This window comes from Pseudophryne corroboree, chromosome 7 (assembly GCF_028390025.1).
Source record: "Pseudophryne corroboree isolate aPseCor3 chromosome 7, aPseCor3.hap2, whole genome shotgun sequence".
NCBI lineage: Eukaryota > Metazoa > Chordata > Amphibia > Anura > Myobatrachidae > Pseudophryne > Pseudophryne corroboree.
In genome coordinates this window covers 46,476,241-46,504,207 of record NC_086450.1, presented here as the reverse complement: position 1 = coordinate 46,504,207, position 27,967 = coordinate 46,476,241, and the positions used below count along the sequence as shown (strand labels likewise).

Here is a 27,967-nt window from a genome sequence, read left to right as displayed (position 1 = left end):
TAGACAGACCATCTCTGTGTGTCTGAATAACCTCCTCACACCATATTTCCAGTACATTTCTAATACCGTGCGTCTCTATTGCAATGGTGCCTCGATGTACACTCTGTGTAACACACGAGCCATAGGAGGTTTTAGGGATTTTCGTGCATGCGTAGTAGCAAAGAATTGCTCAACTCGTGACCTTCAGTAGTGTGTGTGAATCAGGCCCATGATGTGCTAAATTACTTACCACAATGGAGAAGCATTGCCCTAGAAACATTACATAGGGATCCAGGGCGATGACCCATCTACAACGTTATCAAGCCTTACTAAATGATCTAGAACCAAACCGAAGCAACTCTCTCCCGCATCTTTTTCTTTGTGCAAATATCTAAATATATGAAAGGACAATGGGGCATATATTTTATTTAAGGGGCAAAAAGCCCTATTGCTGTCTACCGAAGGGTAGTGATAAGTTTCGCCAGCTTTTGAAATACTTCCCGTATATTTAAACAAGACACTTTTCCCGTTGATCATTCCTGCTGCTGCCTTCATAGCAGCATCTGATGACCTTGTTCCATTGGCTACTCCATGCACAGATATCACTGCAAGTAGGGAGGCCGATCCCGGGATTCTGGCCCAAAAATGCTGGGAATTGAATCCCAGGATTGGAGCCTTCAATCCCGGGATTACATTGAGCAGTTTGGCCGGACAGCGCTGCCCAGCTGTGCGGCCCGGGTGACACTGGCAGCGGGGTGTCTTTAAAGGTGATGTGGGCAGCATGAACAAACGCTGGCTGCGCCGGTTTCATTTCAAATGTAGCGCCAGCCGCAAGCCAATCAGATAAGCAGTTACATTTTAAAGGCCAGTCATGGGATAAAGCTGGCCCTCTGAGCTCGCACTTGAAGCCCCCAGCTCCTTCCTGCTTTATTATAGCTTGTAACTTACTTAGCTTACCTATTTATAGTGTAGTAGCAGGCAATTACATGTGTCTCTAAGGGTGTGTACACACGGTGAGATATTTTCTTTCGATTTTGACTAATCCCGATTCGATCCCGATGCGCGGTCCCGCCAGGTCAGCATCGCAAGAAAAGATAGACTGTGCAGGCAAGTCAACCCTTGCTAGATCGGTGTACTATCTAGTTCATCTCACATGTCAATGACATATCACATAAGACAAAATCGTAAGCACACAGTCCATATCTCAAGAAAAGTTAGTCAAAATCGGTGGTGCTGGGCTCCGGGGAGTTCAAGGGAAATCACAAGTGAAAATCGGGCATAGCAAGGTGAAAGGGTTAAAGCTCGTCTCTGCTTCAATGTCATAGAATTGCTTGTGTTATAGAACTTAATGTTCCAGCACATTCCTTGCTACTGTCCTTGTCTCTTATCTTTTTCTTATACCGTGTGAACAACCTCCCTATTTGAAATACAAACTTGCCCATATATGCATATCCTTCCACTGCGGCAGTTCCTAGCCAATCATGTTATGTTAGCCCCTTTTTGTGTTCTGTCCAATTAGTTATTGACTTGGGATATACACGCCCTAAATCCTTTCTTTTATATACTTTTGTTAAACGAACAATAAACAGTGTGAATCTTTACTGCTTGTGTTGTGCATGTTCCTTGTGGCTAAAGGTTTACACTCACAGACGTCTGAGAGGCCATCACATCGAGGGTTAAAGAATATAGGGACATATCCTTTCAAGTGGGGGCTACGTCCGCGATTCAGTGATCGTCCCTGGATGGTAAAGATAGAGAATTTATTGTCTGTCTTTGCCATACGGGATTGCGGTCATACACTGAAGCTGAATCCGTGTCAGTGTTCTGGGAACACGTGACCAAACATCTTTAATGTCTGGGACTTAAAGATACGTCTGAGAAGGGACCAGGGGTCCAAGCGCAATTCTCCAAAGACGTTAGTATCTGGGATACTTAAAATAGACCTGGGAGTCTATACATAACGTGACGTTAGTATCTGGGATACTTAAAAATAGACCTGGGGTCTATACGTAACGTAGAGAATACCTCGATTTGATCGTCTATATATTCTTGTATGTTTGTAGTGAGATAAGTTCTTATATTTGGTCCAGACGGCTGGTAAGTTTTCGTCTGCCAGATATCTTTACTCAAACACTTTTCCTGCTTCCTGTTTAAAACGCTGTATTTTTCTGACATCTTGTACGAATGGTAAGTATCGTACACGTCAAAAGATTTCATGTTCTCACTATACAGATAATATTGTGATATTGTCAATGACTAATTAACTGGTTAGCTGATGCATATAGTAAGTAGAGTGTTGTAAATTTTAGATATTTTCTTTTAAAGTTGTACTGTTGATTTATATTACTGTCTGACAATGGGCTCTAGTCAGAGAAAAAAAAAAAAAAAACTACATATCCCCCGCCCCTCCCTGGTGAGACATGCAAGATGTATGTCGCCCGCAACTCTACCTCAGAGTATTACTTAGTTAACCCATGGGTGGATAATTTAGCGGGATGGACAGAGAAAGCAGGACAGGACCCATTCCTACGGGAAGGCAGTAATTACCCTTTCTATATGGAGGATTACAAAAATGTCAGTTCCCAACAGCACAGAAGCGAAGAAGTGAGAAACTGTAAAATCTTTGAAAACCCTCTCCCTCCCCCTTACATTCCAAAGACCCCGCGCACTGACGGGGCCCGGAGGAGGGTATCCCAGCCTTTATTCAACTCACCCGTCATAGTAAAGATTCACCTCTGCTGCCACTTATTATAAATGGAAGTAAAATTCCCTTTTTAGTGGACAGCGGTGCAACAACCAGTGTTTTGTGTTCTGACCTATGCAGTATCCCCTCTCACCAGAAAAGATAGAAGGTCTCCGCCCCATGATACAGCAATTCTTACAACAGGGTATTCTCAGACATATTGTATCACCATACTGTACTCCTGTGAACCCTGTTGCCAAAGCTGATGGCAGTATAAGATTTGTACAGGATCTCAGAGCGATCAATCAGTTAATTGTCCCAATTGCACCAATTGTTCCAGATGTAAACTCACTCATTTCTGCAATCCCTGCAGATGCTGCGTTCTTCTCTGTAATTGATTTGAAGAATGCCTTTTTTCAGCATACCTGTAGATTCACAGACACAATTACTTTTTGCCTTTTCTTTTGAGGGTAAACAACTTACCTGGTGCAGATTACTGACGCACCTGTTGTCTCCAGGCCACATTGGGGCCCTGGCAACCTCACCATGGTTCAGTCCTGCTACAGTATGCAGATGATCTGCTGCTCTGTAGTCAAACTGAGGAGGCCTGCCGAGAGGATGGTGTTTCATTACTAAACTGGCTTTGTGAATGTGGACACAAGGTGTCCAAAACAAAAATGCAATGGTGTAAAAAGCATGTTGATTACTTAGGTTTTGTGCTCACTCAGGGAGAGAGGAAAGTCAGTCCACAACGCATACAGTCTGTATTGGGCCTGGTCACCCCAACTACCCAGAGGGAACTACTGTCCTTCCTGGGTATGGTAAATTACTGCAGACAGTGGATTTCTGATTGCTCTTATTATGATAACATTTTGAGACAAGCCACACTGAAGGACAAACCTAAAACTGTACAATGGTCACAAGAAATGTTAACTGCATATGAAAGTTTAAAATGTATGTTGATGAAAAGTCCGGCACTTGGCCTCCCCAATTATGTACTACCTTTCCATCTATATGCAAGGGACAATTGTAAAACCATGGCGGGGGTGCTCACACAGTTTCATGGAGGGAAGTTGCGCCCCGTGGCATTTTTTTTCCAAAGTCATGCCAGTGTCTGTGCAAGGTATGCCTGCCTGCCTCAGGGCTTTGGCAGCCTGTGCAATGGTTGCAGAAATGGCCACTACCCTCACTTTAGGCCACATCACAGTACTCCACACCACACATGATGTCCTGGCAATACTTAAAGGCTTGCACACACAGCACATGTCAGCACAACGCCTTAGTGGATATGAAGTACTCCTTTTGAGTAACCCTACCCTTACCATCAAGTACACTGCTAGTTCTTCTGGCCCTGCACCCATTCTCAATGCCCTTTTAGGCTTGAAAGGTCCCGAGGATGAATCACCCGACCTACATGGCTGTGCTGCTTCCATTGAAGCTGAAACTTCTCCCAGACTTGACATGTCTCCCGTTCCCATACCAGGCGCAGACATAGTTTTTGTTGACGGCTCCTGTAGTAGGCCCAATGACAATACATACCAGGCTGGCTATGCCATTGTCACCCTCCCTGACACTGTGTTGGAAACCCTGCCAATACCTTATCAGTCCGCGCAAGCTGCAGAACTCATTGCACTCACTAGAGCATGTCCCTCCCTTGACAGCGTCCATCTGCTCACTCAACTTCAAGCTGCTGCGACTAATACTGATCTCTCCGACTGGACTTACCCAATTCTGCAGAAAAAATCCTAAATCAGGATTAATCTGCAAAGAGGGGAAACCCTGTATACCCCAGTCCAGTGCCCCTTTGCTCGTTGCCCAGTGCCGTGGTGTTGGTCACCGTGGTGAAGCCACAACACTCCTCCTACTAACCAATGATTTTTATGTTACTAATGCCAAATCACTTGTGGACCAGTATGTTAGCAGATGCATCACTTGCCTCAGGAACAACCCTAACAACCCTAATAAAGCTAAACACCAGCATCTTGAATACCCCACCACCCCTTTTACACACTTACAAATTGATTTTACCCATATCCCTGGTACAGGTAAACAAGAATATGCCCTGGTCATTGTAGATATGTTCTCTCGCTGGCCAGAAGTATTCCTAACTAAGTCAGAGGATGCCAAGACAGTAGCAAGAATCCTAACACAGAAAATCATCCCTAGATGGGGGTGCCCCCTGCAAATAAATAGTGATAAAGGCTCAGCCTTTACAGCCAAAATCACACAGGCCTTAGTAAAAGCTCTGCAGGTGGAGTGGAAGTTTCACATCCCGTACCACCTGCAGAGTTCAGGGGTCGTAGGAAGAATGAATAGGACCCTCAAAGACAAACTAAGGAAGGCCACAGGAGGTACCTTCCACAAATGGAAGCAGGTCCTTCCCATTGTCCTAGCAGAAATCAGAATGACCCCACAGAAAACTCTAGGATACTCACCCTTTGAAATACTAATGGGTAGACCCTTCCCCACACCCTGGGCTAAGAAACCACTAGTAATACAGGAAGGAGATCTAGAACTCATCAGAGAAGAGTATGTCAGGTCCCTGATAACAAAACTGAATGAAATTGAACATGAGGTTGTTTGTAAAAACCCTTTGAATCCACAGGAACCTACACACCCCTTTAAAGTCAGAGACAGAGTCGTGGTGAAGGTGCTCCCCAGGAACAAGAGCCCAGGAGACTTCACCTATGGTCCAGAGACAGAGGTCGTAGCAGTTACCCGAACAGCAGTCCTGACAGAGGAAAGTCCTACCTGGATCCATGCATCCCGAGTAAAAAAGGTTCCTAGACCAGACCTAGAGAGGGAAGCAAGTGATTCCAGTGAGGTACGAACCAGGGCAGACAGCCCTGACCTCCCACCTAGCGAAGACAGAAGAACAGAAAACGATGAAGAACCTGCCCCCTATCTTTACCCTGGGGACTATCTTGATAGCCCTACTGGCCCATTTTCCCCTCTCAATGACTGAGGTTGATATAACTCAGAATAAGGGAAACTGACACTATGGTATAACTCTTCCACCACATACACCGCAACCTACATACTAGATTATTTCCAATTCCCCCAACTAGCTGCTGTCCAAAAGTCTGTTGACTACCAGATCCGCGCTGACACCACAGACAACCTAAGCCCCGAGGTACCTTATATTTGCGTTACAGGCCATAACTGGGGAAATGATTGCAGCTCATGGTCCGCGGCTGCCTGGAACACAGGTACCCCATGGGGCTATAAGCCCGCTGAAGCCTTAGATGAAAAGGATAAACACGGAACATCATTAACCCAACGATTAACCCTTCTTAAAATGCCCAACAATTACTGCAACTCCCGCTCAGGCTAAAAATTGCGCCATTGGTGTGCAGAAAGACGTAAGCTTTGCAAGAATCATATAGTATAACAATAATGATTCTAAGAGGGGATTGAAAGGGTTAAAGCTCGTCTCTGCTTCAATGTCATAGAATTGCTTGTGTTATAGAACTTAATGTTCCAGCACATTCCTTGCTACTGTCCTTGTCTCTTATCTTTTTCTTATACCGTGTGAACAACCTCCCTATTTGAAATACAAACTTGCCCATATATGCATATCCTTCCACTGCGGCAGTTCCTAGCCAATCATGTTATGTTAGCCCCTTTTTGTGTTCTGTCCAATTAGTTATTGACTTGGGATATACACGCCCTAAATCCTTTCTTTTATATACTTTTGTTAAACGAACAATAAACAGTGTGAATCTTTACTGCTTGTGTTGTGCATGTTCCTTGTGGCTAAAGGTTTACACTCACAGACGTCTGAGAGGCCATCACATCGAGGGTTAAAGAATATAGGGACATATCCTTTCACAAGGATCTTACCGTGTGTATACACCCGTACTATCTATTTTCTGATTAAACCTAAGGGTAAGATGTGTGTATTGTGTTCCCTATCACTAGGTTTACCATACTATCCCTTTAAACCGGGACAATCATGGATTATGCAGGTTCTGTGGCGGATTAAAGCCAGGTGAAATACAGGCTTGAAGTCAGCCAGCCACAGAACCTGTGTAATTCATGAGTGTCCCAGTTTAAAAGGGATAGTATGGCAAGCTGATCACCGATCTAGGTCTTGCACAGACCAAATAGAAGATTCTGCACAGGCCTGATGATTGCATAGTGTAAAGCAAATTGCAGCCAAAGATCATTAATCTATTCCAGTAAGTTCCACACACTGTAGGCTGGACTGATCAGCTTTGACATTCAGTTTTAGGTTTAATTCATTTATGCATATGCCATAATAATGACTAACTCTGACACGGTGTGTGCTGTTCGTGCACATCAGAGAATGCCTAATCAGCTATCACTCAGGTTTGTGCACCGCCGGAAGAGTAAATAAAATGATTCCACGGCGCTCTTATGCGGATGGATAAGGACAGCTATGCAAACAACTCTGATTATGAGTGAACTGCGCATGCGCACAACAGGTCCTGTGTCATCACAGGCAATGTTCCCTAAGCCGCAGCCTGACAGGCTACAGACAATTGGGGGCAGGGAGTGGTTGGCACTGGACAGCATTCCTGAAAACAGGGGTGACCAGTGATCTGATGCTACATCTTCACATCCAAAGATACAGCAGCTACGTGTTTATCAGCCCCACAGATAACGCTTATTGGGAAGTGTCACACTGCAGTAAGCCTGTCACACAGTACAGCAAGACTTTTGTACTGTCCAAAGGAACAGAGTTTTGATTAAACTTTACCTTATCCCAACTTATTAGTGATGTCAGTAGTTGTGCAATTTACACAAACCCAGGTGCCCTCCCAGGAGTAAATTTGGATGATTAGTGACTATTGTTACCTCTCTGCTGTCCCAGTAGAAACCTCATGTGGCATGAGGCCCCAACTGCCCCACACCTGTAAAACATCACTCCTTTGAAGTGCAGTGGGTGAAGTAACACAAGAGTAAGAGCAGTGGGGAGGCCCAAAGCAAAAGTTAGGATTTAGATGTGAAGGTAGAGCTTTAAATCTCTACAGTACTGCAATATCACATTTTCTACTGTTTCCTTTGGGTAATATTGCAGGGAGGCACAAACACCTAGTCCGATTCTGTGACGGAGACCCCAACCCACGTGGCTGATGGCAGCTGTGACACTGAAGGGGGTTTAATCCCGTGCTTCAGCGCCACATTTAAATGGATTAATCGGGGCCACTTCTGAAATGAATTAATAGAACTAGGCGCAGAGTGGTGAAAAAAAAATATATAAAAGTGTATGACAACACAGCTGTAGTCTTGGAAGCTGCGGATCATTTCCTGAATGCCATGAGCATCTCCTAGTGGAAACCAGAGGGAATACAACCATTGTGATACCTAAAAGAAGTCAATGTGCAAATAATTTTGGTGAAACTTTACATATAATAATTTTTTTTATTAATGCTTCAGACTGACAAATATGACAGATAAATAAAGTTTATTCCACAAGGAGTCCAGCAGTAAGGGATAGCGGCATTACTACGCTCTCATTACCAGGCGGTTGATCAGATGACAGATGTACTTGTTCTCAATAACTTCATTGTATCCTTTGGTATATCTTTCCCCCGGCAGCTGCAGAAAGAACCCAAACACACATTTGCTGCATAAATCTTATGCTTGACTCAAAACATACCAATGTCGCACATTTTTTTTTTAAAAGTAAGTCTTGCATCCTTTGCACTGGTAAATATCTTAGTGATGAGGAAGGTGCATTATCTGTTTACCATTTTAGAATAACAAAGCTTGTGGCTGCTAAAAATGCAGCCCAACTGTTCTAGTGGTCCGTCTTCTGCCGCACCAAACAAAAAGCTGAATTGCCTGAGCCGGGGATATAGGGGGCTGGCCCATTGCATCATGGGAGTCTGAAAAGCTTAACTGTTTGGTGCCCGTTCCGCTGTCACTTCCTTATATCTCAAGGTAGATTCTGTGGACCCTGATAGAAAGATACATTCATACACAATATGAAAATGATGCAACCAAGACTAAGAGCAATCCCCAAACTGGGTGATGTGGCAGCCTAGGGTGTTGCACGGCACTTGCTGGGGTGGTGGCCCAAGACCAAAATCAAAATATTTATTGTCCATGTGATAGGAAACGCCAGTGCTGCAGGCAGCCAATTAGAATATAAAAGTGGACAAACAGAACCACAACCCTGTCCATTACTGCATAACTGAACCTACAGGTGACATAACCACAATTTATTTAAATTTAATATTTTTTACTGAATTTCTCAACAATAAAGTTTTGGCCTAGGGATGCAGTGAAAAAAATAATAATAATAATTGGCTATACTCAAGGGTGCTGTGATCAGGAACTACTGCCATAGTGGGCGGCAAATCAGAAGCTTCCTATGCTTAACCAGTAAATAATCACAGAGCGTAATGCAACAAAGAGATCCATTTCATTCAGCGGGGATCTACTCAGTGGCGTAAATAGAAGTTTTTCTCCCCCAAGCCAAAAAATTCTCTGGCACACCCCCCCGTAATTGGCACTAGCAAAGTGATGAATCTGCCGTAAAAAGGGGCGTGACCTTGCTGAAATAGGTGTGGCTTTGCATATAGGGGCGTGGCATTGCAGGCAAAGTCTACCCAGTTTTGCAACCTGCACGCCCAGACGTTAGCCACCACAGGGAAAAAAAATAATCCTGATTCATGCCCCTTACATTATTTGTCATTTTTCGTCCTTATAGTAATGCCCAGTATACATTATGCCACATACTGCAATGGCCCTTAGACATTATGCCACACACCATAATGCCCCCGCCACATTATGCCACACACCGTAATGCCTGTGACACATTATGCCACACACCGTAATGCCTGTGACACATTATGACACACACCGTAATGCCTGTGACACATTATGACACACACCGCAATGTCCGTGATACATTATGCCACACACCGCAATGCCCATTACACATTAAGTCCTACAGTAAGGCATCTAATTACTTTTAAATTACCTGCTCGTTGCCAGGGGTTTCATGCTCTTGGTTCCATGCACGGTGCCAGGGGTTTTCATGCTCAGGGTGTCATGCTCGTTGCCAGGGGTTTCATGCGGTAGGTGTTATGCTTGTTGCCAGAGGTATCATGTGCTGGGTTTCAAGCTTGTTGCTAGGTGGTAATATTCGTAGCCAGGGGTTTCATGCACTGGGTGTCATGCTCGTTGCTAGGGGGTAATGCTTGTTGCCAGGGATTTCATGAGCTGAGTGTTGTGCTTGTAACCAGGGGGTAATTCTTTTTGCTGGGGCTGTGCTCCCAGTGCCACATATGCCAGATATTCCCCCCCAGTGCCAGGTACACATGCCCCCTCAGTGCCAGGTACACATATACCCCCAGTGCCAAATATGCCCCCCCCAGTGCCAAATATGCCCATCCCCAGTGCCATATATGCCCATCCCCAGTGCCATATATGCTCTGCTAGTGCCAGGTACACCCCACCCCCCAAAGTGCGCACACTGTGCCCTCCGTGTGCCTCCTTCCCAGCAGAAATCAGTGGCGGCGGCTAGGGCGCCCCGCAGCCCTGCGCGCCCCCAAGCACTCGCAGGGGCAGCGGGCCCCTAGTTACGCGACTAGATGTACTCACACTGCTTGCGGATGTATCCGTTCTTCTGCATGGCTTCAAGGAAAACGCCATCGCTGTAGGCAGAGCACTCCCAATATCACTCCCTGACCTATAGAAGACAGCAAGAGGTTTCAATTATAACCACGGCATTCCATAGATCTGCGTATGACTGTGCTGGCATAGCATGTACACATGAACCAGCATGAAACATTGACTAGGAATTACTAGCTTACAGAACAGAATACTTTATAAGGGTTGCAGCTTTGTGGGGGGGGGGGGGGAATAAACGAACAACACAAATCGGAAACATATTTAAAAAACAAAAAACCCTAAATAAACATATTACACCATTATTCGTAATAAGCTTATGTGGCCTTACTCAACAGCAATTGCCTAATCATATATAATGCAATTATTAGGCCACTGCTCCATCAGGAGCCAATAGCGGTAGAGCTGAGCCACAATGCATACGTGACTCAATTTCAGCAGTATTAAAGCCTCACTGAAAAAGGCTTCCTGAATACTGAAGCCCTTTTTCGAAAATGCCAAACTATTAATTTTACATAACTAGTCGTATTAATGTTGAAAATATACAGGCGCAAGCTCAGAACAATCTATTGGGAAATGTGAGAGGAGACGTCTCATTATATACATGTAGCTATATATCATTGAACAGTGGTGCACAGAAAGAAGACAGTCTAAGGGAGTGGTTCCCAAACTGTGTGCCTAGGCACCCTGGGGTGCCTTCAGGCTCTTGAAGGGGTGACTCAGGTTGGTGGTTCAGGACCAAATCAAATTATTTATGGTCAAAGTGATGGTTAAAACTAGCGCTTGTGGCAGCCAATCATATGACAATCAAAAGCATAATTGTACACCACCACATACAGTAACTGACCCTAAGGAGGACAGGTGGGCAGTGGGCACAGTAAACTAAATTTTATATTTTTTTTCCATATTTATCAATAAAAACAAAAACAAAAAAAAAACCTTTTATCCTAGGGGTGCCGTGAAAAAAAAAAGAAGCTGATAATTCTTGGGCGCAGTGATTCAAGAAAGTTTGGGAATCACCGGTCTAAGGTGTGGGGATGTAAAGTCACCTCAAGCAGAATGGGGTATTTTCAGGCCTCTGTAACAGTTTACTTTGGAAATAAAAACCACAAACTGAGACTGTAAGCTCTGTTTGGACAAAGGCCCTCATTCCGAGTTGTTCGCTCGGTAAAAATCTTCGCATCGCAGCGATTTTCCGCTTAATGCGCATGCGCAATGTCCGCACTGCGACTGCGCCAAGTAAATTTGCTATGCACTTAGTAATTTTACTCACGGCTTTTTCATCGTTCTGGCGATCGTAATGTGATTGACAGGAAATGGGTGTTACTGGGCGGAAACAGGCCGTTTTATGGGCGTGTGGGAAAAAACGCTACCGTTTCCGGAAAAAACGCAGGAGTGGCCGGAGAAACGGAGGAGTGTCTGGGCGAACGCTGGGTGTGTTTGTGACGTCAAACCAGGGACGACAAGCACTGAACTGATCGCAGATGCCGAGTAAGTCTGAAGCTACTCAGAAACTGCTACGAGGTGTGTAATCGCAATATTGCGATTACTTCGTTCGCAATTTTAAGATGCTAAGATTCACTCCCAGTAGGCGGCGGCTTAGCGTGAGCAACTCTGCTAAAATCGCCTTGCGACCGAACAACTCGGAATGACCTCCAAAGAGTGGTAGGGTGAGGTTTCTCCAACACTTCATGATATATTGACAGTGATATCCTGTGTCCTGGTCTATAATACCACACGTCCCTCTAATATGCTGTACAAGTCCACTGCGATGACATCGAAAGACTGATATAACTATACTACGATTTTAATCAAGAAGAGTGACTGTATAAAATTCTCCATTTTTTTTTTTTAAATTATAAGCGACCCTAAATTTTGCTTGTAGAAGTTGGTGCCTATCTGTAGTTTCCATTTTCAATAGCACATATACTATATCGCTAGGCGCATGTTCCTGCTCAATCACATGTCCGATGTGCTGTAATTGCTTTTTTGTCCCAATTAATTGTTATAGGGGAATTACCTTTATCAGATGAGGAGAGAGAAGTCTAGTCGGCGTGCTTTGACTAGTAGACTTACAATAAAATAGGATTTTAATACCTACCGGTAAATCCTTTTCTCCTAGTCCCTAGAGGATGGTGGGGACTCCAAAAGGACCATGGGGTATAGACGGGATCCGCAGGAGACATGGGCACACTAAAAAGACTTTGACTGGGTGTGAACTGGTTCCTCCCTCTATGCCCCTCCTCCAGACCTCAGTTATAGGAACTGTGCCCAGGAGAGACGGACATTTCGAGGAAAGGAATTTTGTTAAACTAAGGGCGAGAAACATACCAGCCCACACCACAAACACACCGTACAACTGGATCAGCAGGAATACCAGATAACAGTATGAACTAACAACAGCAACAAGCTGAATACAACTGATACACAAACCTAGTGTAACCGAAAATAACCAGTATCAATACAACTGCAAGGAACAGTCCGCACTGGGATGGGCGCCCAGCATCCTCTACGGACTAGGAGAAAAGGATTTACCGGTAGGTATTAAAATCCTATTTTCTCTTACGTCCTAGAGGATGCTGGGGACTCCAAAAGGACCATGGGGGTCTATACCAAAAGGTCCAGGCCGGGCGGGAGAGTGCGGACGACTCTGTAGCACCGATTGAGCAAACATGAGGTCCTCATCAGCCAGGGTATCAAACTTGTAGAACTTAGCAAAAGTATTTGAACCCGACCATGTAGCTGCTCGGCAAAGTTGAAGTGCCGAGACCCCTCGGGCAGCCGCCCAAGATGAGCCCACCTTCCTGGTAGAATGGGCTTTTACTGACTTAGGTAACGGTAGCCCAGCCGAAGAATGAGCGTGCTGAATCGTATTACAAATCCAGCGTGCAATAGTCTGCTTAGAAGCAGGATTTCCAATCTTGTTGGAAGCATACAGGACAAACAGAGCCTCCGTTTTCCTAGTAAGAGCCGTTCTGGTGACATCAATTTTCAAAGCTCTTACAACATCAAGAGATTTTGGGACTGCCACAGCATCCGTAGCCACAGGTACCACAATAGGTTGATTTATGTGAAGTGAAGAAATCACCTTCGGCAGAAATTGTTGACGAGTCCTCAATTCCGCTCTATTCACATGAAAAATCAAATATGGGCTCTTGTGAGACAAAGCCGCCAACTCGGACACTAGTCTAGCAGACGCCAAAGCCAAAAGCATGACCACTTACCAAGTGAGAAACTTTAACTCAACCTTACGCAAAGGTTCAAACCAGTGAGACATAAGAAACTGCAACACCACTTCAAGATCCCACGGCGCCACGGGTGGCACAAATGGAGGATGGATATGCAGCACTCCCTTCACGAAAGTCTGAACCTCAGGAAGGACGGCCAATTCTTTTTGAAAGAAAATAGATAAAGCCGAAATCTGCACTTTGATGGAACCCAATTTCAGGCCTGCATCCACTCCTGCCTGCAAAAAATGGAGGAAACGACCCAAGTGAAACTCCTTCGCAGGAGCTGCTTTGGTTTCACACCACGACACATACTTTCTCCAAATACGGTGATAATGTTTCGCCGTGACCTCCTTCCTAGCCTTAAGGAGAGTGGGGATGACCTCCCCGGGAATACCCTTCCGAGCTAGGATTTGGCGTTCAACTTCCACGCCGTCAAACGCAGCCGCTGTAAGTCCGGAAACACACAGGACCCCTGCAGTAACAGGTCCACTCTTAGAGGAAGCGGCCAAGGATCTTCTACAAGTAATTCCTGAAGATCCGGATACCAGGCCCTCCGTGGCCAGTCTGGAACGACGAGTATTGCCTGAACCCTTGTTCGTCTAACGATCCTCAACACCTTTGGAATGAGAGGAAGCGGGGGGAACACATACACCGACAAACACCCACGAGTTACCAGGGCGTCCACTGCACTGGCTTGGGGGTCCCTTGATCTGGAACAATACCTCGGAAGCTTCTTGCTGAGGCGAGACCCCATCATGTCTATCAGAGGAATTCCCCAACGCCTTGTCACTTCTGCAAATACCTCTTGATGAAGAGTCCACTCTCCTGGATGGAGATCGTGTCTGCTGAGGAAGTCTGCTTCCCAGTTGTCCACGCCCGGGAGGAAGACTGCTGACAGAGTGCTCACGTGCTGTTCCGCCCAGCGAAGAATTTTTGTGGCCTCCGCCATTGCCGCCCTGCTCCTTGTTCCGCCTTGGCGGTTTACGTATGCCACCGCAGTTATGTTGTCCGACTGGATCAGGACAGGGAGACCCTGAAGAAGGTTCTTCGCTTGCAGGAGGCCGTTGTAAATGGGTCTTAACTCGAGAACATTTATGTGGAGACAAGATTCCTGGCTTGACCATTTTCCCTGGAAACTTCCTCCTTGCGTGACTGCGCCCCAGCCGCGGAGACTTGCATCTGTGGTCAGCAGGACCCAGTTCTGGATTCCGAATCGGCGTCCCTCTAGAAGGTGAGAACCTTGCAGCCACCACAGGAGAGAAATCCTGGCCCTGGAAGATAGACTTATTTTCCAGTGCAGGTGCAGCTGAGACCCGGACCATTTGATCAGCAGATCCCACTGAAACACCCGGGCATGAAACCTGCCAAACAGAATGGCTTCGTAAGCCGCAACCATCTTCCCTAGCACTCGAGTGCATTGATGAATCGACACTTGTCGGCCTCAGAAGCTCCCTGACAATGGTCTGGATTTCCAAAGCTTTGTCCTCCGGAAGAAACACTCTCTGTAGCTCCGTGTCTAGGATCATGCCCAGGAAGGGCAGCCGAGTGGACGGGATCAACTGAGACTTTGGCAAATTTAGAATCCAACCGTGATGTCGCAGAACCTACAGGGAGAGATCCACACTTCTTGACAACTGTTCCTTTGATCTCGCCTTTATCAGGAGATCGTCCAAGTACGGGATAATTGTGACCCATTGCTTGCGAAGGAGAACCATCATTTCTGCCATTACCTTGGTGAAAACCATCTCCTGAAACTCCAGTTTGTTCCCTTGGGACACTATGTCTAAGACCCAAGGATCCAGGGCCGATTGAACCTAGACCTGACTGAAGAATCAAAGAAGGCCCCCCACCGGTACGGACTCCCGCAGGGGAGCCCCAGCGTCATGCGGTGGATTTGGTAGAGGCGGGGGGAGGACTTTTGGTCCTGGGAGCCTGACACTGCAGGTGACCTCTTTCCCCTTCCTCTACCCTTTGAAGCGAGGAAGGATGAGCCCTTTCCTTTTTTTGTATTTATTAGGCCGAAAGGACTGCATCTGATGATGGGGTGCCTTTTTCTGTTGTGTGGGAACATAAGGAAGAAAAGATGACTTACCCACAGTAGCGGTAGACACCAGCAAGGCAGTCACCGAACAAGACACTACCTTTAAAAGGGAGAACTTCCATAGCTTTCTTGGAGTCGGCATCAGCATTCCATTGATGAATCCACAGCGCCCTCCTGGCCGAGACCGCCATGGCATTAGCTCTTGATCCCAAGAGGCCAACGTTCATCGCTGCATCCTTTAGGTAATCTGCAGCGTCCTTTATATAACCAAGAGTCAAAAGAATGTTATCCTTATCAAGGGTATCCATATCAGAAGCCAAATTATCAGCCCACTTAGCAATAGCACTACTCACCCATACCGACGCCACAGCAGGTCTGAGCAATGCACCAGTATTAACGAAAATGGCCTTCAATGTCGTCTCCAGCTTGCGATCCGCCGGATCCTTGAGAGCAGCAGTGTCAGGAGACGGAAGCGCCACCTTCTTGGACAATCTGGATAGAGCCTTGACCACATTGGGATACGACTCCCACTTTTCCCTGTCGTCAGAGGGGAAAGGATATGCCATCAAAATTCTCTTGGGAATCTGCCACCTTTTGTCAGGCGACTCCCAAGCCTTTTCACAAAGCGCATTCATTTCATGAGAGGGGGGAAACTTCACCTCAGTCCTTTTCCCTTTAAATCAGCAAACCCTTGTGTCTGGATCAGCAGGTTCCTCAGAGATATGTAAAACATCTTTAATAGCCACAATCATGTACTGAATACTCCTAACAACCCTCGGATGTAAGGAAGCCTCATTGAAATCGACATCGGAATCAGAGTCCGTGTCGGTAGCTGTCATCTGGGTAAATGAACGCTTTTGTGATCCTGAGGTGGTCTGTACCTGAGACAAAGTGTCCTCCATGGATTTTCTCCATGTTTGTGTCTGAGAATCAGATTTATCCAGCCTCTTAGACAATAAAGCCACATTTGCATTCAGTGTACTCAGCATATTCATCCAATCAGCAGTCGGCTGTGCCGACAGAGTCATTCCCCCAGTAACAACCTCTGGGGAGGAACACTCAGCCTCAGACATGTCGACACGTAATACCGACACACCCACACTGACCAAAAAACAAGGGGACAGACCCACAGGGAAACCTGTAGAGAAAAAATAAGATTTTACTCACCGGTAAATCTATTTCTCGTAGTCCGTAGTGGATGCTGGGAACTCCGTAAGGACCATGGGGAACAGCGGGCTCCGAAGGAGGCTGGGCACTCTAGAAAGATTTATGACTACCTGGTGTGCACTGGCTCCTCCCACTATGACCCTCCTCCAAGCCTCAGTTAGGACACTGTGCCCGGACGAGCTGACATAATAAGGAAGGATTTTGAATCCCGGGTAAGACTCATACCAGCCACACCAATCACACCGTATAACTCGTGATACTATACCCAGTTAACAGTATGAATATAACTGAGCCTCTCAACAGATGGCTCAACAATAACCCTTTAGTTAGGCAATAACTATATACAAGTATTGCAGACAATCCGCACTAGGGATGGGCGCCCAGCATCCACTACGGACTACGAGAAATAGATTTACCGGTGAGTAAAATCTTATTTTCTCTGACGTCCTAGTGGATGCTGGGAACTCCGTAAGGACCATGGGGATTATACCAAAGCTCCCAAACGGGCGGGAGAGTGCGGGTGACTCTGCAGCACCGAATGAGAGAACTCCAGGTCCTCCTCAGCCAGGGTATCAATTTTGTAGAATTTTGCAAACGTGTTTGCCCCTGACCAAGTAACAGCTCGGCAAAGTTGTAAAGCCGAGACCCCTCGGGCAGCCGCCCAAGATGAGCCCACCTTCCCTGTGGAATGGGCTTTCACTGATTTAAGATGCGGCAGTCCAGCCGCAGAATGCGCCTGCTGAATCGTGTCACAGATCCAGCGAGCGATAGTCTGCTTAGAAGCAGGAGCACCCAGCCTGTTGGGTGCATACAGGATAAATAGCGAGTCAATTTTTCTGACTCTAGCCGTCCTGGAAACATAATTTTTCAAGGCCCTGACTACGTCCAGTAACTTGGAATCCTCCAAGTCCCTAGTAGCCGCAGGCACCACAATAGGTTGGTTCAAGTGAAAAGCTGATACCACCTTAGGGAGAAACTGGGGACGAGTCCTCAATTCTGCCCTATCCATATGGAAAATCAGATAAGGACTTTTATATGACAAAGCCGCCAATTCTGATACACGCCTGGCCGAAACCAAGGCCAACAACATGACCACTTTCAACGTGAGATATTTTAGATCCACGGTTTAGTGGTTCAAACCAATGTGATTTTAAGAAACTCAACACCACGTTGAGATCCCAAGGTGCCACTGGAGGCACAACCGGGGGCTGAATATGCAGCACTCCTTTTACAATGTCTGAACTTCAGGTACTGAAGCTAATGCTTTCTGGAAGAAAATCGACAGAGCAGAGATCTGTATCTTAATGTAGCCTAATTTTAGGCCCATAGACACTCCTGTTTGTAGGAAATGCAGATATCGACCTAGTTGAAATTCCTCTGTTGGGGCCTTTTTTGGCCTCACACCAAGCAACATATTTCCGCCATATGCGGTGATAATGTTTTGCAGTTACATCTTTCCTGGCTTGAATCAGCGTAGGAATGACTTCCTCCGGAATGCCCTTTTCCTTTAGGATCCGGCGTTCAACCGCCATGCCCTCAAAACGTAGCCGCGGTAAGTCTTGGAACAGACAGGGCCCCTGCTGCAGCAGGTCCTGTCTGAGCGGCAGAGGCCATGGGTCCTCTGATACATTTTCTTGAAGTTCTGGGTACCAGGCTCTTCTTGGCCAATCCGGAACCACGAGTATCGTTCTTACTCCTCGCCTTCTTATTATTCTCAGTACCTTTGGTATAAGAGGCAGAGGGGGGAACACATAAAACGACTGGTACACCCACGGTGTTACCAGAGCGTCCACAGCTATCGCCTGAAGGTCCCTTGACCTGGCGCAATATCTTTTATAGCTTTTTGTTGAGGCGGGACGCCTTCATGTCCACCTGTGGCCTTTCCCAATGGTGTACAATTCTTTGGAAGACTTCTGGATGAAGTCCCCACACTCTCGGGTGGAAGTCGTGTCTGCTGAGAAGATCTGCTTCCCAGTTGTCCACTCCGGGAATGAACACTGCTGACAGTGCTAACACATGATTTTCCGCCCATCGGAGAATCCTTGTGGCTTCTGCCATCGCCATCCTGCTTCCTGTGCCGCCCTGTTGGTTTACATGGGCGACTGCCGTGATGTTGCCTGATTGGATCAGGACCGGCTGGTTTTGAAGCAGAGGCCTTGCCTGACTCAGGGCATTGTAAATGGCCCTCTGTTCCAGAATATTTATGTAGGGAAGTCACCTGACTTGACCAAAGTCCCTGGAAGTTTCTTCCCTGTGTGACTGCCCCCCAGCCTCAAAGGCTGGCATCCATGGTCACTAGGACCTAGTCCTGTATGTCGAACCTGCGGCCCTCTTGAAGATGGGCACTCTGCAGCCACTACAGTAGAGATACCCTGGTCCTTGGAGACAGGGTTATCAGCCTAATGCATCTGAAGATGCGAACCGGACCACTTGTCCAACAGGTCCCCCTGAAAAGTTCTTGCATGGAACCTGCCGAATGGGATTGCTTCGTAGGAAGCTAACATTTTTCCCAGGACTCGCGTGCAATGATGCACCGATAACTGTTTTGGCTTCAGGAGGTCTCTGACTAGAGATGACAGCTCCTTGGCTTTCTCCACCGGGAGAAACACTTATTTCTGGTCTGTGTCCAGAACCATCCCCAGGAACAGTAGACGTGTCGTAGGAACCAGCTGTGACTCTGGACTGTTTAGAATCCAACCGTGCTGTTGTAGCACTTTCCAAAATAGTGCTACCCCGACTAGCAACTGCTCCTTGGACCTCGCCCTTATAAGGAGATTGTCCAAGTACGGGATAATTAAAACTCCCCTTTTTCGAAGGAGTATCATCATTCCGGCCATTACCCTGGTAACACCCTCGGTGCCATGTACAGTCCAAACGGCAGAGTCTGGACTTGGTAATGGTAATCCTGTACCACAAATCTGAGGTACTCCTGACGAGGATAGTAAATAGGGACATGCAGGTAAGCATCCTTGATGTCCCGGATACCATGTAATCCCCCTCGTCCAGGCTTGCAATAACCGCCCTGAGCGATTCCATCTTGAACTTGAATTTTTTTATGTATGTGTTCAAGGATTTTAAATATAAAGAAGGGTCACACCGAACCATGCGGTTTCGGTACCCCAACCGTGTGGAATAGTAACCCCGTCCTTGTTGAAGTAGGGGCACCTTAAGTATTACCTGCTGGGAATACAGCTTATTAATTGCCTCTAGCACAGCCTCCCTGCCTGAGGGAGTTGTCGGCAAGGCATATTTGAGGAAACGGCGGGGGGGAAGACATCTCGAATTCCAGCTTGTACCCCTGAAATACTACTTGAATGAAACAGGGATCCACCTGTGAGCGAGCCCACTGATCGCTGAAACTTTTGAGACGGCCCCCCACCGTACCTGGCTACACCTGTGGAGCCCCCGCGTCATGCTGTGGACTCAGAGGAAGCGAGAGAAGAATTATGATTCTGGGAACAGGCTGACTGGTGCAGCTTTTTCCCTCTTCCCTTGTCTTTGTACAGAAAGGAAGCGCCTTTGACCCGCTTGCTTTTCTGAAGCCGAAAGGACTGTACCTAATAATACAGTGCTTTCTTAGTCTGTGAGGAAAACTGAGGTAAAAATATTTCTTCCCAGCTGTTGCTGCGGATACGAGGTCCCAGAGACCATCCCCAAATAATTCCTCACCCTTATAAGGCAGAATCTCTATGCGCCTTTTAAGGTCAGCATCACCTGTCCAGTGACAGGTCTCTAATACCCTCCTGACTGAATGGACATTACATTCATTTTGGATGCCAGCCGGCAAAATATCCCTCTGTGCATCCCTCATATATAAGACGACGTCTTTAATATGTTCTCATGTTAGCAAACTAGTATGTTTGACAGGGTCACCGACCACGCTGCAGCAGCACGCTCTGCAGGTTTCAGTCTAGTACCTGAGTGTGTAAATACAGACTTCAGGATAGCCTCCTGCTTTTTATGAACAGGTACCTTCAAAGTGGCCGTTCCTAAAACGGCAGTGCCACCTATTTTGACAACCGTATGAGCGCCTTATCCACCCCAGGGGATATCTCCCAGCGTAACTCATCCTCTGGCGGGAAAAGGTACGCCATCAGTAACTTTTTAGAAATTACCAGTTTCTTATCAGGGGGAACCCACGCTTTTCACACACTTCATTCATTCATCTGATGGGGGAACAAAACACTGCCTGCTTTTTCTCCCCAAACATAAAAACCCCCTTTTTTAGAGGTTAATGTCAGAAATGTGTAACACATTATTTTTATTGCCGGGATCAAGTCACGGATGTTCCTAGTGGATTGTGTATATGTCTCAACCTTGTCGACACTGGAGTCAGACTCCGTGTCGACATCTGTGTCTGCCATCTGAATGAGCGGGCGTTTTTGAGCCCCTGATGGCCTTTGAGACGCCTGGGCAGGCACGGGCTGAGAAGCCGGCTGTCCCACAGCTGTTGCGTCATCCACCCTTTTATGTAAGGAGTTGACACTGTCGGTTAATACCTTTTACCTAACCATCCACTCTGGTGTCAGCCCCACAGGGGGCGACATCACATTTATCGGCATCTGCTCCGTCACTATATAAGCCTCCTCCTCAAACATGTCGACACAGCTGTACCGACACACCGCACACACAGGGAATGCTCTGACTGAGGACAGGACCCACAAAGCCCTTTGGGGAGACAGAGAGAGAGTATGCCAGCACACACCAGAGCGCTATATAATGAGGGGATTAACACTATAACTGAGTGAATTTTCCCCCATAGCTGCTTGTATATACAATATTGCGCCTAAATTTAGTGCCCCCCCACTCTTTTTTACCCTTGAGCCTGAAAACTACAGGGGAGAGCCTGGGGAGCTTTCTTCCAGTTGCACTGAGAAGAGAAAATGGCGCCAGTGTGTCTGAGGGAGATAGCTCCGCCCGTTTTCCGCTGCCTATTCTCCCGCTTTTTTCTGGATTCTGGCAGGGGTATTTACCACATATATAGCCTCTGGGGCTATATATTGTGGTATTTTTGCCAGCCAAGGTGTATTATATTGCCCTCAGGGCGCCCCCCCCCCCAAGCGCCCTGCACCCTCAGTGACCGGAGTGTGAAGTGTGTATGAGGAGCAATGGCGCACAGCTGCAGTGCTGTGCGCTACCTTGGTGAAGACTGATGTCTTCTGCCGCCGTTTTTCCGGACCTCTTCTTGCTTCTGGCTCTGTAAGGGGGACGGCGGCGCGGCTCCGGGACCGAACACCAAGGACTGGGCCTGCGGTCGATCCCTCTGGAGCTAATGGTGTCCAGTAGCCGAAGAAGCCCAATCCGGCTGCAAGCAGGCGAGTTCGCTTCTTCTCCCCTTAGTCCCTCGCTGCAGTGATCCTGTTGCCAGCAGGTCTCACTGAAAATAAAAAACCTAAATCTATACTTTCTTTCTAAGGGCTCAGGAGAGCCCCTAGTGTGCATCCAACCTCAGCCGGGCACAAGATCTAACTGAGGCTTGGAGGAGGGTCATAGTGGGAGGAGCCAGTGCACACCAGGTAGTCATAAATCTTTCTAGAGTGCCCAGCCTCCTTCGGAGCCCGCTATTCCCCATGGTCCTTACGGAGTTCCCAGCATCCACTAGGACGTCAGAGAAACAGAGGGAGTATGCCAGCTCACACCCCAGCGCCCATATACTACAAAGAAATAATATATGTGTCTAGCGCTGTAATATAGGATAAAAAGCACCAAACTTCATGTGCCCCCCCCCCCATTTTGCTCCCTTGTTACTTGAAGGAGCTTGGAGGTCCGAGCCAGCGTCTCTGCAGCGGCTGTGGAGAGAGAGAAAATGGCACTGGTGAGCTGTGCAGCTAAGCCCCTTCCCGGCGCGCTGTGGTCCCGCTCAATTTTGAATTTTTTATACTGGTGGGGGTATTGTATACGGTGCCTGGGCACCGAATATGCGTTCTGCCAGTTCATTGACCCTCAGTAACTGCTTCCCAGGGCACCCCCCCCCCCCCCCCCCAGCGCCCTGCACCCTGTGAGTGCCATTGGTGATGTGTGTGGGAGCATGGAGCGCAGCGCTACCGCTGCGCTGTACCTCCGTTACTGAAGTCTTCTGCCGTCTGATGTCTTCTGTTCTTCTCATACTCACCCGGCTTCTTTCTTCTGGCTTCTGTGAGGGGGGGGGGGGGGGGGGGGCGGCGCGGCTCCGGGAACAAGCAGCTAGGCGCACCAAGTGATCAAACCCTCTGGAGCAGAGCCTTTAACTCAAAATAAGTAGGTCTGACTTCTCTCCCCTCACTCCCACGATGCAGGGAGCCTGTAGCTAGCAGGTCTGCCTGAAAATAAATAACCTAACAAAGTCTTTTAGAGAAACTCAGTAGAGCTCCCCTAGTGTGTGTCCCATCACTCCTGGGCACAAAGTCTGAGGTCTGGAGGAGGGGCATAGAGGGAGGAGCCAGTTCACACCCAGTCAAAGTCTTTTTAGTGTGCCCATGTCTCCTGCGGATCCAGTCTATACCCCATGGTCCTTTTGGAGTCCCCAGCATCCTCTAGGACGTAAGAGAAATATTGGTTTCAATTTCATCTGAGCTGGGTGACACTGCTACCTTGGGCTGTAGAGGGCACCACTGAGGAGTGGGCATATCTTCAAACTAGAACGGTTTGCAACTGAAAGCAACATAGGCCCTCATTACGAGTTGATCGCTCGCTACTTTTTGCAGCCGTGCAAATGTATAGTCGCCGCCCACGGGGGAGTGTATTTTCGCTTTGCAAGTGTGCGATCGCATGTGCAGCCGAGCGGGACGAAAAAGTTTTTTGCAGTTTCAGAGTAGGTCTGAACTTACTCAGCCCTTGCGATCACTTCAGCCTGTCCGGTCCCGGAATTAACATCAGACGTCCGCCCTGTAAACGCCTGGACACGCCGGCGTTTTCCCTACCACTCCCAGAAAACGGTCAGTTGACACCCATAAACGCCCTCTTTCTGTCAATCTCCTTGCGATCACCCGTGCGAATGGATTTCGTCGCTAGAAGCATTGCCCAGCAACGATGCTGTTTGTACCCGTACGACGCATGTGCGCACTGCGGTGCATACGCATGCGCAGTAGTAACCTGATCGCTGTGCTGCGAAAAATCGGCAGCGTGCGATCAACTCAGAGTGACCCCCATACTCAAGAGGTAAGAAACTTATCGGTCAATGGTTCACACGCGAGAAAAAAAAAAAAAAAAAAAAAAAGGAAACCGTTAAACACCATTACACATAATTTAATTCTTCTACACATTCCTTGACTATATTTTAAAAACTTCTCCACTGCTCTGTCCTTATGGACAAATTTTAAATACATAAAAAAAAGCGAATTTTTTCTTAGTGCACCATTGACACTTTTCTTTTTTTCTTGTGTATAATTCATTACCCAGGTCTGCGGTTGCACCCCCTAATCTGATAAAAATATTTAAATATAAAATTATCTTGTACAGGTACTAGGAATAATGTTTACATTGTCCAAGCGAATATATTTCACAGTGCAATAGAACCTTATTTCTCTTTCTTGTAATTGAAGGCTCCTCCACCTGCTGGTGACACTCAATCAGCCTTCACTTTAACTTTTGTGCCATGTAAGGCAACATCTACCGCAGGAATGGGGAACCTTTGGCCCTCCAGCGGTTGTTGAACTACACGTCCCAGAATGCCCTGCAACAGTTTAAGCATGGCCAAAAAGCAAAACTGCAGCAGGGCATGCTGGTACGTGTAGTTCACCAACAGTTGGTTGGTTGCTGATCTACAGCAAGCATTCCTAACCTTGGTCCTCAAGGCACGCTGACAGTGCAGGTTTTCGTGATATCCAGGCTTCAGCACAGATGTGAAAAGCAAAACAACAGGTACTAATTAAGGGCCTAATTCAGACCTGCTTGCTGGGCTGCTAATTTTGCTGTCCTGCGTTCAGATAGTCGCCACCCAAGGGGAGTGTAAATTCGCTGTGCAAGTGTGCGGTGGCATGTGTACGCTTTGCTACAAATGTCCCTCAGTCAGCGGACAGCTGCAAATCCGTTTGGACCACAGTCACTATTGAATGATTTTACCAGTGTGTGCGGTCTCTGCGCAGTCCAGGACTTACGCCTACAGTGCAATGAGAACGGGCTGATCGGGTCCGGAGCCGACGTCACACACCCTCCCTGAAAACGCTTGGGAGCGCCTGCGTTTTCCCCGACACTCCCAGAAAACGGTCAGTTACCACCCACAAACGGCCTCTTCCTGTCAATCAGCTTGTGAATGGCTGTGCGATTTAAATTTTAGAACCATCTTGTGTGCATTGCGGTGCATACGCAGTCTATCGATAATCGCCCGCTGTGCGAAAACGAACAGCAGCGATCAGGTCTGAATTAGGCCCTAAGTCACCTGTACTCAAGCAGGGATATCACTAAAACCTGGAACTAAATCCCTATCACTAAAACCCCTTTTCCACCTACGTACCGTGTCCGATCCGGGATGTTTAACACGGCTACAACCCGTGTCGGCTCCCCCGTTTCCACTACACTTCGACACGGGTTATTCCCGTGTCTGATCTGTTTCCACTTAACCCGGGTAAGCTCTGTAAAAGCCTATTGCTGTCATTACAAATGGACTTTTTACTGTCTCATCAAGATGATGTCATCAAAAGGACCAAAAGGGAGGGGTGGGGCCTGCTCACAGCATTGCAGCAATGGACACCGGTGCAGTAGCTGTGTCTAGCATGGAGTCGCAGACTGTTTGCAATTTACTGCTGCTTTCTGCTACAGACAGCTTGATGCAGCTTTTCACCTTGTGCTACCTACTGCAGAGCTGGAGAAGGAGAGCTCAATTCTTTGCAGAGAGGGCTACCTATCGACGCAAATATTTGAAAAGGAGGAGAGCGCGTATATCATCCACTGTTGTTATTTCTTTAATAACAATGAACTGTACACCAAGCCGAAGAATGTGGATGAGAGATCGCAGACATGGGGAAGCATTCATGCAGACTATTCTAGCATATCAGGAGGAGCAGTGGATGTCAAACTTCAGGATGTCTCGCGCTACATTCGAGTATGTTTTGGAACTACTGTCCCCCGCAATAACCATGCAGACCACCAGGTTCCGTAAGCCCATTGAGCCAGCCAGGAGATTAGCGATTGCTCTCTGGTGGTATGCTACCCCTGGAGAGTATCGCACAGTTTCCAGTTTATTTGGAGTAGGGATTGGCACGGTCTGCAAGATTGTCTACCAGGTCACGCGGGCATTGCTGGATACCATGTACCATCGCTTTATTTCCTTGCCACAAGGACAGCGGCTAGATGAGACTATAAAAGGGTTTAAGAAGCGTGGCTACCCACAGTGTGCTGGTGCCATAGATGGGACCCACATCCCCATCATCGCCCCCCATGACAACCCAGCAGACTATTACAATCGTAAGGGTTGGCATTCCATTGTTCTGCAAGCTGTAGTGGACCACAAATACTGGTAAGCACTGTTTCACTAATGTGTTTGAAATAGGCTTGGCCTGTTTTATGATAATGCATAAACCTTTATTTTTAGTTTCACAGATGTCTTCATAGGGTGGCCCGGACGGTCACATGATGCAAGGGTTCTCGCCAACTCCGATCTTTACAGTATTGCTGAGGACAAGCTTGGTGGATGGCTTTTCCCTCGAGAGGTAAGATTATTTACTACTTAAACTAATGTTCGCCCATAAACCAATAGTCAAGTTTTACCCCTGTAATAATATTAATGTTTTATTAACAGAAATCGGTGATCGTACATGGTGTGGACATCCCGGTCCATCTCATTGGTGATGCAGCATACCCATTACAGCGCTGGCTAATGAAGGGCTACACCCAGCATGTTCACTTATCCCCCGAACAGACATCATATACCCATGCCCTAAGTTCGGCCCGTATGGCAGTGGAGAATGCGTTTGGGCGTTTAAAAGGACGCTGGCGCTGCCTCATGAAGAGGAATGATGTGGACTTGAAAATAATGCCAGATATAGTAGCGGCCTGCTGCATTCTCCATAACATATGTGAGATACAAAAGGAAAACTTTCTCCCCGAGTGGAATGTACATGATCATGGGGCGGGGGTCACTGTACATGATGCACCAGGCTTGGTGGGGGGGCATGACGCTGCCAGCGAGTGCATAAGGGCCACCATTGCAGCTAATCTTCAAACAATGTTGCAGTAGAGAAAACAGACAAGTTTTTGTGTGCAAACAATTTTTGTTTATTTCGTTTTTTCAGTTATAAAAATTTGGTTCAAAAGTTATTATATTTTTCCTTTTAAACAGTTGGCACACATTTTCTGAGGTAACAATATAAAATATTTAAGTGCAAACATGTCACTGTAAAATTCCACATAACGCAAGGGGTCTTCAACATGTGTCCCTCCAGCTGTTGTGGAACAACATGTACCAGCATGTGTTGCTGTGTGTTTCCACAACAGCTAGAGGGCCACATGGTGAAGACACCTGCCCTGAGGTAAAAGAGTAAAGTGCAAACAGGGCACTCTGTATAAAAAAAACCCTAATGTTTGGTTTGGCAGATATCGGGTCACCCCCAATATTTGGATCGCACTGCCGCACATTTTCTGAGGTAACATCATAAAATATTTAAGTGCAAACATGTAAAATTCCACATAACGCAAGGGGTCTTCAACATGTGTCCCTCCAGCTGTTGTGGAACAACATGTACCAGCATGTGTTGCTATGTGTTTCCACAACAGCTAGCGGGCCACATGGTGAAGACACCTGCCCTGAGGTAAAAGAGTAAAGTGCAAACAGGGCACTCTGTATAAAAAAACCCCTAATGTTTGGTTTGGCAGATATCGGGTCACCCCCAATATTTGGATCGCACTGCCGCACATTTTCTGAGGTAACAATATAAAAAGGTAGCCCAAATATCTGGATCCCACTGCCCATTTTCTGAGGTAACACTATAAAACTTTAAAGTGCCAACAGGGCACTCTGTAAAATCAAAATAATGTTTGCATTTGTAGGTATCAGGGTTGAGGATACAGTGCAAACATAACCTTAAAAACACAAACATTGTTTTATAACCCGCTGCTTTAGGGCAGTTGTCTATATACCCGAAATTCTGAGGACTGCGGGATTTGTGTTGGGGGATTTGAGGGAGGCTCATAGTTGTATGGACCATATGGGTGCTGTGGGTAGGCTGTGTCTTGCTGTTGTGTTTGTGTGGTATTCCCTATGGTACGTGCAAACGTGCGTTCAAAAAATGTCATCTGCCTATCATGCATGGTCATTAACTGACTCATAAAAGTTTGATGCATTTCTTT

General features: G+C 46.9%; 1 long non-coding RNA gene across 1 annotated transcript in view; it reads right to left on the bottom strand.

Annotated features, from left to right (window-relative positions):
• Positions 1-8,036: 8,036 nt before the first annotated feature.
• The window catches only part of LOC134944514 (uncharacterized), a 39,021-nt gene continuing 19,090 nt past the window's right edge, over positions 8,037-27,967 (bottom strand). Inside the window, exons 3-4 of the long non-coding RNA XR_010181886.1 lie at positions 10,241-10,328; positions 8,037-8,227 (exon numbers count right to left, since the gene is read on the bottom strand). This is a non-coding gene — a long non-coding RNA (uncharacterized LOC134944514). The remainder of the gene's footprint in view (positions 8,228-10,240; positions 10,329-27,967) is intronic.